Source organism: Lethenteron reissneri, chromosome 14 (assembly GCF_015708825.2).
Source record: "Lethenteron reissneri isolate LAM-NWPU_2019-01 chromosome 14, ASM1570882v1, whole genome shotgun sequence".
NCBI lineage: Eukaryota > Metazoa > Chordata > Hyperoartia > Petromyzontiformes > Petromyzontidae > Lethenteron > Lethenteron reissneri.
This window is the reverse complement of record NC_083792.1, coordinates 1,693,565-1,706,321: the sequence shown is the minus strand read 5'-3', so window position 1 is coordinate 1,706,321 and position 12,757 is coordinate 1,693,565.

The following is a 12,757-nucleotide window of genomic DNA, read 5'->3' as shown; positions in this document are numbered from 1 at the left end:
ACATAGCTCAGTGGACCTTACCTGATTAAATAAAACGAGTTTCTAGTTTTTTCCCTAATTTTAAAATGATACCAAACATTTATCATCACATTTGGACACCTCCAAAATGTGACGTTAAATTTATATAATTTTTTTTCTCCCCATTCGAATAATTCACGCGTGAAGGGGAAGGGGGGGGCGCAAAAACGAATCATGATTTATATCTGAAGAAAATCCCAGAGGTTATGAGACAACAACAACAAGAAGACCGAGGAGGTGTCTACACAGGCGGGGGTGGGGGGGGGGCACGCTCGCTGCACTGGCGCCTGTCCCCGTGGCCACGGGAGGAGACCTCCACGGGGAGTCCGCGGAGCCCTCGCTGACAATCGCTGGCCCCACGGGGAAGGGAGGTGGTGGGTGGCGGGGGGTTGCTGTGTTGTGTGAACGCAGGCGGCACGATGTCAAGGTGGAGGACGTTGACAAGGAATTAAAAATGCGCGAACAAACCAAATGAAGCGGATCGCTTGTGAGATCGAGCGGGAACATTGAGTCTGACTAACACACCTTGATCGCACGCGCATGCTTCTAGCTGATTAATATACATACATACATCCCGGCTACTAAAAAGCCTCCAAGTTTATTTTAGAGAGATCACACTTTTAACAACTACAATAATCTCCTATTGCTCTGTTTATAAATATCGCTAAGCCGCTGTGAAACAAGTTGATTCCAAACACGAGGGATTTTGCGAACCTGGAGATGAATTTGCATCTCGCCACCCACCACGCCGTGCCACTGCCTCATTTTCCTCACTCGACGGGACCCCCCTCGGTCGTCACCGCAAGATGACGGGGGGGGGGGGGGCTGTCCACCCCCCCCCCGTACGGGCGGATTAAACGACATGATTGCTATTAGCAGCCAGGGGGTGCAGCAATGGGTTCACGTGGGGACCCCCAATATTTGATTTGTCTCTTCGTACGGGCGCACCCACAGGCCCTTTATTATCGATCGCTGCCTCCTCTTGCCCGAATCGCATCGTCGTTACGCTCACGGTCTCGAACATTTAACGTTGTAGGAGGCGCTCCTCCAGCTTCGCAAAATGCAGCCACTGCGGCTCCGTTTGCAGAATTACGTAACTGCTCTAATTAAATTGCAATTAATCGTGGAACTGAAATGAAAGCATTATCATAAAAAAAAATTGAAGCTGCGTTATAACTAAGTTGTTGTTGTTCTACACTGTTGTTGTAAACATATCTCATGGCGGTTGTCAAGAGGGGGGGGGGGGCAAGGCACCCCCTGCCTGCCCCTTCGCGTGTTACGCGTCTCTATTGGCCAGAGGCAATGCACTTGAATGTTTCAAGTGTGGACGTAGGGCCCATCAATTAAAACGCTCGAAATATCAGAGGCGTCCCTTCACCTCGGGGAAGTTTCTCGAGTTGCCTCCCTCTGGGCAGGCAAGGAGGTGGGCGGCTGCTGGAAGCTTCAGAGGGTGCGTGGGGGGAGTGTGAGGGGAGGGGCTGAGCGAGAGGGGGGGGGGGCTCGGTGGGGCTTTGGGGAGGGGGGGGGAGTTTGCGTGTGGCCCGCTCAAGGGGCACACGGGGACCACGTCTCTCTGGGTATGTGCGTGTGTGCTACGTGGACTGGGTGTGTGTGTGTGTGCTACGTGGACTGGGTGTGTGTGTGCTACGTGGACTGGGTGTGTGTGTGTGTGCTACATGGACTGGGTGTGTGTGTGTGTGCTACGTGGACTGGGTGTGTGCGTGTGTGCTACGTGGACTGGGTGTGTGCGTGTGTGCTACGTGGACTGGGTGTGTGCGTGCTACGTGGACTGGGTGTGTGTGTGTGTGTGCTACGTGGACTGGGTGTGTGTGTGTGTGCTACGTGGACTGGGTGTGTGCGTGCTACGTGGACTGGGTGTGTGCGTGTGTGCTACGTGGACTGGGTGTGTGTGTGTGTGCTACGTGGACTGGGTGTGTGCGTGCTACGTGGACTGGGTGTGTGTGCGTGCTACGTGGACTGGGTGTGTGCGTGTGTGCTACGTGGACTGGGTGTGTGCGTGCTACGTGGACTGGGTGTGTGCGTGTGTGCTACGTGGACTGGGTGTGTGCGTGTGTGCTACATGGGCTGGGGGTGTGCGTGTGTGCTACGTGGACTGGGTGTATGCGTGTGTGCTACGTGGACTGGGTGTGTGTGTGTGCTACGTGGACTGGGTGTGTGTGTGCTACGTGGACTGCGTGTGTGTGTGTGCTACATGGGCTGGGTGTGTGTGTGTGCTACGTGGACTGGGTGTGTGCGTGTGTGCTACGTGGACTGGGTGTGTGCGTGCTACGTGGACTGGGCGTGTGCGTGTGTGCTACATGGGCTGTGTGTGTGTGCTACGTGGACTGGGTGTGTGCGTGTGTGCTACATGGGCTGGGGGTGTGCGTGTGTGCTACGTGGACTGGGTGTGTGCGTGCTACGTGGACTGGATGTGTGCGTGTGTGCTACGTGGACTGGGTGTGTGCGTGTGTGCTACGTGGACTGGGTGTGTGCGTGTGTGCTAAATGGGCTGGGTGTGTTCGTGTGATACGTGGACTGGGTGTGTGCGTGTGTGCTATGTGGACTGGGTGTGTGCGTGTGTGCTACGTGGACTGTGTGTGTGTGTTACGTGGACTGGGTGTGTGTGTGCTACATATACTTTGTGTGTGTGCTACATAGACTGGGTGTGTGCGTGTATGCTACGTGGACTGGGTTAGCGCTCTGCGCTATGAACCCGGCGACCCGAGTTCGATTCCCACACGCGACCAACACCGGTGACGATTATCTGAACCGGTCCTGAGCCTCCCCTAGGTCAGACTTAGCCTTAAATAAGTGCCTGGTGCGGTGTGTAAACATCGCCACTAGGGAGACAAAGGCAGCCGGGCGTGCTGCTAGCCACCCACCTCCTGCCTTCATAGGTCCTCGCTAACATGACTTGCCCCAACAGTCTGTTTAGGCTAGAGGGGGAACACAAAGCACCTGCCTGGGGATTGTATGTCACCTCCTCAACTCGAAATGAGAGAGTAGAAAGGTCCCCTCCGTCCCTGGGCAGTGTGTTTATGGTCAACTCCAGTTTGGCAGCAGAGGTCTCACTCCGGATCAGTAAATGTGGCATTGACTGGCCAATTGCTCCAGGAGCTCACATATCCTTGAATGCCATCAGTGAGCTCCTCCGACCAGGCAAGGCTGTGTTGGCTGGGGCATGTAGCCCGCATGCCCAAGCAGCTCATGTTGGGTCATATAGAGGAGGCTAAAGGGCGCTGCATGGGCTGGTGAGGAGATGGACCGATCAGAAGGATGTGGAGCTGAGTGGAATTCTTGATGGTCGGTGCCAGTGTTTGTGAGTTCGGCCTCTGTGGATGAGGCTCATGAAGGACGCTGCTGGAGGCAGTCGCCCTCCAGCAACAACGGAAGGCAGAGAAGCGACGCTCACAACAACGAGCAGAGAGAGCGCCGGGGGGGGTTAAACCACGGCAAAATTTGCACAGCTTTTTGAACGCGGGTGGTGCATCTAACAGAAATCTCAGTCGGTGAACCGATAATACTTGGGTCTGTCACCATGACCTTCTGCCAGCGAGCATGCCACCTCACACAGCCTCAGTGCACCTAGGCTGGAGCAAGCGCTGTGGTGGCATCACGACCACCACGCTGGCGAGTGGTAGTTGCTGTTATTTTGCTGTGGGTGTCGTCGGAGAATGGACGCGCGTGCCGATGCACGAACTCCATCCTCTACGCGCGCGCGGTGTTTCTTGTTTGTTTGGGCAGCGGTTAGGACCCCCCCTCCCCCTCGACGATCCCCCAGGGACCCCGGGTTCGATTCCTCGTCACGGCAACAATGAGTCACTCTTCCTCGTCAACACCAGGGAGGTGAACACCGGAGTTCTGCGTTGTCATTGCTGGGTCGGCAGTCTGAGCGACGTCGCTCATCCCGGGCCGGCGCCGTTCTGCCGCAGTCCCTCGGAACGGCAACAAGTTCCGTGAACGAACACGGGGGGGCGACCGCCTCGCAAGCTATCGACGGTAAACTCCACCTTCTCATGGCAGTGCCCCAGGTGGACGGACCACGTGAAGAGTTGTACGGTTGTGATAACGATGTCAAATCGATGTATATTTTGCGTTGTTCGGCACCACAGTTAAAATAACACACAGAGCAAACGAATGTTCCCGAACTCCAATCTGAGACACATTTTGCAAAGTCATGTAATGTTAATGGTTTGCAATACATGTGCTTACAAGAGCATAATACTATTCAGGCAGACCTCGCTTAGTGCTCAAGATGCGTTCCTGGAGAAGTGAGCGCTAATCGAATCAGCGCTAAAAGAGGTCATTATACCATTGTGCTGTATATGCTGTAGTCATATGTTGACCCCCGCCATGGAAACGTGGAATGTCCATCTCTGGCTCAAGGTCACCAATGAAGAGGTGAGCACCGACCGCATCATTGCGCGTGAGGTGAATCATCGTGAGGTGAATGATAAAATATCGTCATGAAAAATACGGGTTTTAAGATGCTTTTAAGATAATAATAGGGTTTTCTCCTTTTTTCTGGCAACAAAACTGAAACCTTTTCACGAGGAATCATGTCTGCATTAACCACAAAACTTGTGGTCAAAATGCAAACAAAAACACATTGATGTACGCCTTTTGGCGTCCTCTGGTCTAGCACCGTTTGAGACGAGGCTCAAAAGAAAGCTGTCTCTGGTGTGGACCAATCAGTTTCAAGGACAATGGATATATTATCAATGTGTTTTTTGTTTGCATTCTGACCACAAGTTTTGTGGTTAATACAGACATGATTCATCGTGAAAAGGTTTCAGTTTTGTTGCCAGAAAAAAGGTGAGATCTGTTGATGCGAGATCTGATGATATGAGATCTGTTGATGTGAGATTTGATGATGTGAGATCTGTTGATGTGAGATCTGTTGATGTGAGATCTGATGATGTGAGATTTCTTGATGTGAGATCTCTTGATGTGAGATCTGATGTGAGATCTTTTGAGGCAACATGCTGCGGTGATTCGGTCATGAACTAGGGGTGAGCAACCTGCGGCTCCGGAGCCGCGTGCCGCTCTTTCTTTAGACTTGCTCCGTGAGGCCGTTCTTTATTAATGCCCCCCCCCCACCACCGTCTCGTATTCATCGTCGCGTTGCATTGCGAGCTCTTATTGGGGTCTGTTATTGTTTTACCGAACTCGAATGTCTTTTTGTCTCTCTTCTTGTGAGTTTGTTTGGCGACCCCATGGTCATGAACATGACGCGAGTTCACGACAAGAAGCTACAACAACAGCGGTGGTCACAGCTAAGGCGTAGTACAACATAGATTCAATCTCCTGTGCAAACGCGTCATCTCTTTCTGGGAAATCCTCACTGAATCTCAAATGCTTTCTTTTTTTTGTTAGCGGGAGCCCTGCATCGGGAAGTTTGTAGAAAAAAGTAAATGAATGTTGTGTTTGTTTGTGGCTGTAATTACAGAGCAGCCGGAGAAACCCCTACACGTTACAAGAGTGGAACACTTTGACAGCTCCTTCACTCACCCCGCACCTTCACCCACCCTGCACCTTCACTCACCCCGCCCCATCACTCACCTTCACTCACCCCGCACCTTCACTCACCATCACTCACCTTCACCCACCCCGCACCTTCACTCACCTTCACTCACCCCGTACCTTCACCCACCCTGCACCTTCACTCACCCCGCACCATCACTCACCTTCACTCACCCCGCACCATCACTCACCTTCACTCACCTTCACTCACCCCGCACCTTCACTCACCCCGCACCTTCACTCACCCCGCACCTTCACTCACCTTCACTCACCTTCACTCACCTTCACCCACCCCGCACCTTCACTCACCCCGCTCCTTCACTCACCTTCACTCACCCCGCACCTTCACTCACCCCGCACCTTCACTCACCTTCACTCACCCCGCACCATCACTCACCTTCACCCACCCCGCACCTTCACTCACCCCGCACCATCACTCACCTTCACTCACCTTCACTCACCTTCACCCACCACGCACCTTCACCCACCACGCACCTTCACTCACCATCACTCACCTTCACTCACCCCGCACCTTCACTCACCCCGCACCTTCACTCACCTTCACTCACCTTCACTCACCTTCACCCACCACGCACCTTCACCCACCACGCACCTTCACTCACCATCACTCACCTTCACTCACCCCGCACCTTCACTCACCTTCACTAACCCCGCACCTTCACTCACCCCGCACCTTCACTCACCTTCACTCACCCAGCACCTTCACTCACCCTGCACCTTCACTCACCTTCACTCACCCCGCACCTTCACTCACCTTCACTCACCCAGCACCTTCACTCACCCCGCACCTTCACTCACCTTCACTCACCCCGCACCTTCACTCACCCCGCACCTTCACTCACCTTCACTCACCCAGCACCTTCACTCACCCTGCACCTTCACTCACCTTCACTCACCCCGCACCTTCACTCACCCTGCACCTTCACTCACCTTCACTCACCCCGCACCTTCACTCACCCCGCACCTTCACTCACCTTCACTCACCCCGCACCTTCACTCACCCTGTACCATCGCTTAACGCGACGTCATCCACCAACACTCTCCTCCAGAGAGCCCCGGATCGCGGGCGCGCGCGCGCCACCGGTACCACCACGTGGTCAGTCACGTGGAGGCCGTTGGTGTGCATCCAAATACTACCACTCACTCAAACACTACCACTCACCCACTCACTCAAACACTACCACTCATCCAAACACTATCACTCACTCAAACACTACCATTCACTCAAACACTACCACTCACTCAAACACTACCACTCACTCAAACACTACCACTCACCCAAACACTACCACTCATCCAAACACTACCACTCACTCAAACACTACCACTCACTCAAACACTACCACTCACCCAAACACTACCACTCACCCAAACACTACCACTCACTCAAACACTACCACTCATCCAAACAGTACAACTCACTCAAACACTACCATTCACTCAAACACTACCACTCACTCAAACACTACCACTCATCCAAACACTACCACTCACTCAAATACTACCACTCACTCAAACACTACCACTCACTCAAACACTACCACTCACCCAAACACTACCACTCACTCAAACACTACCACTCACTCAAACACTACCACTCACTCAAACACTACCACTCACTCAAAACACTACCACTCACTCAAACACTACCACTCATCCAAACACTACCACTCACTCAAACACTACCACTCACTCAAACACTACCACTCACCCAAACACTACCACTCACCCAAACACTACCACTCACTCAAACACTACCACTCACTCAAACACTACCACTCACTCAAACACTACCACTCATCCAAACACTACCACTCACCCAAACACTACCACTCACTCAAACACTACCACTCACTCAAACACTACCACTCACTCAAACACTACCACTCACCCAAACACTACCACTCACTCAAACACTACCACTCATCCAAACACTACCACTCACCCAAACACTACCACTCACTCAAACACTACCACTCACCCAAACACTACCACTCACTCAAACACTACCACTCACCCAAACACTACCACTCACTCAAACACTACCACTCATCCAAACACTACAACTCACTCAAACACTACCACTCACTCAAACACTACCACTCACCCAAACACTACCACTCACCCAAACACTACCACTCATCCAAACACTACCACTCACCCAAACACTACCACTCAGCCAAACACTACCACTCACTCAAATACTACCACTCACTCAAACACTACCACTCACTCAAACACTACCACTCACCCAAACACTACCACTCACTCAAACACTACCACTCACTCAAACACTACCACTCACTCAAACACTACCACTCACTCAAACACTACCACTCACTCAAACACTACCACTCACTCAAACACTACCACTCACCCAAACACTACCACTCACCCAAACACTACCACTCACTCAAACACTACCACTCACTCAAACACTACCACTCACTCAAACACTACCACTCACCCAAACACTACCACTCACTCAAACACTACCACTCATCCAAACACTACCACTCACCCAAACACTACCACTCACTCAAACACTACCACTCACCCAAACACTACCACTCACTCAAACACTACCACTCACCCAAACACTACCACTCACTCAAACACTACCACTCACTCAAACACTACCACTCACTCAAACACTACCACTCACTCAAACACTACCACTCATCCAAACACTACCACTCACTCAAACACTACCACTCACTCAAACACTACCACTCATCCAAACACTACCACTCATCCAAACACTACCACTCACCAAACACTACCACTCACCCAAACACTACCACTCACTCAAACACTACCACTCACCCAAATACTACCACTCATCCAAACACTACCACTCACCCAAACACTACCACTCAGCCAAACACTACCACTCACTCAAACACTACCACTCAGCCAAACACTACCACTCACTCAAACACTACCACTCACTCAAACACTACCACTCACCCAAACACTACCACTCACCCAAACACTACCACTCACTCAAACACTACCACTCACCCAAACACTACCACTCATCCAAACACTACCACTCACCCAAACACTACCACTCACTCAAACACTACCACTCACCCAAACACTACCACTCACTCAAACACTACCACTCACTCAAACACTACCACTCACCCAAACACAACCACTCACTCAAACACTACCACTCATCCAAACACTACAACTCACTCAAACACTACCACTCACTCAAACACTACCACTCATCCAAACACTACCACTCATCCAAACACTACCACTCATCCAAACACTACCACTCACTCAAACACTACCACTCACCCAAACACTACCACTCACTCAAACACTACCACTCACTCAAACACTACCACTCACCCAAACACTACCACTCACCCAAACACTACCACTCATCCAAACACTACCACTCATCCAAACACCACCACTCACTCAAACACTACCACTCACTCAAACACTACCACTCACCCAAATACTACCACTCACTCAAACACTACCACTCATCCAAACACTACCACTCACCCAAACACTACCACTCACTCAAACACTACCACTCACTCAAACACTACCACTCATTCAAACACTACCACTCACCCAAACACTACCACTCACTCAAACACTACCACTCACCCAAACACTACCACTCATCCAAACACTACCACTCACTCAAACACTACCACTCACCCAAACACTACCACTCATTCAAACACTACCACTCACCCAAACACTACCACTCACTCAAACATTACCACTCACTCAAACACTACCACTCACCCAAACACTACCACTCACTCAAACACTACCACTCATCCAAACACTACCACTCACCCAAACACTACCACTCACTCAAACACTACCACTCATCCAAACACTACCACTCACTCAAACACTACCACTCATCCGTGAACTCGTCCAACGGCCCCAACGCAGAGAACTTCCTGCTGGAGACTCGGGACTTCTCGGCGAGCCTTGCCTGGCTAAGTGGACGGTGTCGTCATTATCGCGATGCCGTCATCGTTGTCACCGTTGCGCGGCGGACGTCTCATCATGACGCGATCGCCTCTGGCCCTTGCGCGCTCTGCCCTGCGGTGACTCCATCGCCGGGTGGGGTGGAGGGAGGGGCGCGGGAGGGCGACGGGCTGAGGGGGAGGGGACAGGTGGTGGAGGGAGCGGGGTTCGGTCGTCCAGCGCTCTGGGACGAATTCAAGCCGTGTCAAGCCACGCGGGTTACTCCGTATTCTTTGTGCAGGGAAATTGAGTTTCAGGTCCATACGGCATACGGCCGTTTCAATACCGACAACAAAAATAATAATCGCACGTCAAAACAAATAAAGTTTTTAACCCTTCATAATGTTCCGTGTTTATTGTTGTACATGTGTAGTGACATCGCGGATGTCACTGTGTGGTGCCGGCCCCAGAGAGGCACGGCGTGCGATGTACTCACATCGCGGACACCCCATGGGAGTAGCACCAGCCCCAGAGGGGGCTCGGTGAGCGCTGAGTGACAGTCCTGAGTGGCACCGCGCTCTGCGTGCAGTGCTGACCTCTACAGGGTAGGGGGTGAGAGTGCAGGCCACAGGAACGAGGTTACTGTGGGCCATGGCACTCTGGTTGACCCCGAAGGACACGTGACCAGTAAAGTCTACATGGGGCCCCCAGGTGGGGGCTAGGGGGTGGTCACGTGTCGGGGGAAGGATCCTACGGGGAGGGTCGAGAAACGACAAGAGGATTCTCGAAGGTGGTCGTGGCCAAGGGCGGGGCCAGCCACGACCCGGGAGCATATAAACCGGGTCCCCACAGGAGACCGGGGCTCAGTGTTGCTGACGTCATCTGAAGATCTACGTTCTACGTCCGAATAGAGTCACCAACACGTGGACTCAAGCCGGGGTCCGGTCCGTTGTAGCTACTCCCAGTGTGATTGGCGTAGTTTAGCTGGTGGTCCACCACCATAGGCTGTTATCTGGTAAACGGGCAGTTACCCATTTGTGTTAATGTGTTGGTATAAATATTGCCTCTAAGAAGTACGTCTGCGACTCAGTTGAGCCCACTACACATGTACAACATGAGCATGTGCATCCACATATCAAGCAAGCAACAGCATCAGCATGCAAGATCACAGGCAGTAGCATGATAAGTAGCATCAATGATACCAATGATCTAAATTCATAATAAAACAGTTATGTTTAGTAACTTAATATTTTGCCTATTTGTTTCTGTTTCTCCCTTGTGATGTGACTTTGTAGGATGAACGTTGAGATTTTTAAGGGCACGGGGTGACCAATCAGGCCTGTGTTGGTCTGTTATAGGGCACTGATAAGGGGGTTGACAGGTATGCGGATAGACCACGGCGAGTGCGGATAGCAAACGGCTGCGGGCTATTGAGAGAGGTGCACGGGGGGGAGGGGGTCAACGCCGGGGAGATGAAGGGGTGTGGTCGAGGGCTCTTCAGGGCCAGAGTCTTCCGATCGCAGCCTTAATAGGCATCACCCTGACAGCGCTCGCCCCACCAGTCTCTGTGAGGAGGCATGCGGGGACCCTTCTCCCCGCGCCAGTGAGTGATGAGCCCGGGGCGCTCCGAACCCATCCGCCCGAGTTTGACATCAGCGGCAAGCGGTGTCAATACGTGCTCCTGGGCCTTCCCCTAGGTCGACTCAGCCCTCAATTAATATCTTGGTGTGATGGGTGAACGTCATCACTGGGGGAGACGAGGAATTGCATTTGCTGGCCACACCGCACTCTCACGTGCCATGCTGGTCTTAATAGGTGCTCACAAACAGCACTCGGTCAGTCTCTAATTGGAGGGTCTTTGTTGTATGTCTGTGTCTATGTTAGGGTGGTAGTGGATCACTCAGCACACTAGGAACCTGGCGAGCCGGGTTCGATTTGTGGCCATGGGTAAATCTTGGACCTCTCATTGGTCGACTCAGCCTTAAGTAAACTATAAACAAAACTTTTTATTTTTTTACCAGGTAAGGCCCACTGAGCTATGCAGCTTTTTTCAGAAGTTACCTGGTCACAAATAATAGATCAAGAAAGTGGCTTATCAACATTACGTGGAAATGTATAGCAGCAAAATCCTCCAAACGCGTGACGTTGATTCCAAATGTGGAGGGGACAAACCGGAAGACCGGGAGAAAAATCCACGGGACCAAAGTACTTGGTGCGGTGTGCAAACATCATCACTCGAGACAACCACATTGTAGGGTTTCTATTAACCAATCGCATTTTAATATTAAAATAACCATCTATTGTCAATAGCCTTAATATTAATGTGTTTATAATTATCAGCTCTTGCATGCGAGATTCCACTCATGTGTAGTGGTATAGCACTGGCTGCTGGCAGAGAAGGGGATCGGCAGCGTACGGCAGTCCTGACGGCATCGGGCCAGGATATACACGAGAGGGGGGTCCCGGGGAAAGATCACAGAAGGGGCACGCCAAGAACCCGCTAGTAGGTTCCAGAAAGGAGGCATGGCCGGGGGTGGGGAGCGGTGGTGCAGTGGTTAGCACACTGCGCTTAATACCCGAAGAACAGTGACACACGCTGTATCTGAACCAGTTTCTGGGCCTCCGTTAGGTCAACTCAGCCTCAAATGAGTACCTGGTGGGGTGTCTAACTCGCTGACAGCACTCGCCCCAATAGTCTTATGAAGGCTCTATGGACGATGCCGAATACAGGTTTAGATACCTACTGGGCCACTGATGATGTCATGAATCACGGCTGGGAATTTAACTCAGAATGGATAGAATGGGTAGAGTGGGTGGGGGCCACTGCTACATCACTGCTACTTCATGCCCCAAATCATGGGGTTTCTGCACAACCGACCAATGTGCTTCCTCGGAGAAACAAACCACGGACCATCTCTTGAGATGCCCTGCAGCACCCACAATGCACTACCTCAACAGTTGACAATGTGGTGGCCTGTGCAGAATATTGGGAAAATACTGAATAGGTTAGACAGGGGACACGACGAAGAAGATGCTTCGCACGTTCAAAATGAGACCCCAATCTCCCGGTTGGCTTTCAAGACTCTGGAAGCAAGTCACAACGACAATATTTTTTTCGATTTAAAGCTTTCGTGGCTGCAGGGATTCATCTTCTTGGTTCTTTCGGTAAAGTCACGTAGAAGGGAAGTAATAAAATAATAAAAATAAAACATAATAAAATAATTCTCACGACGTTTCGGCC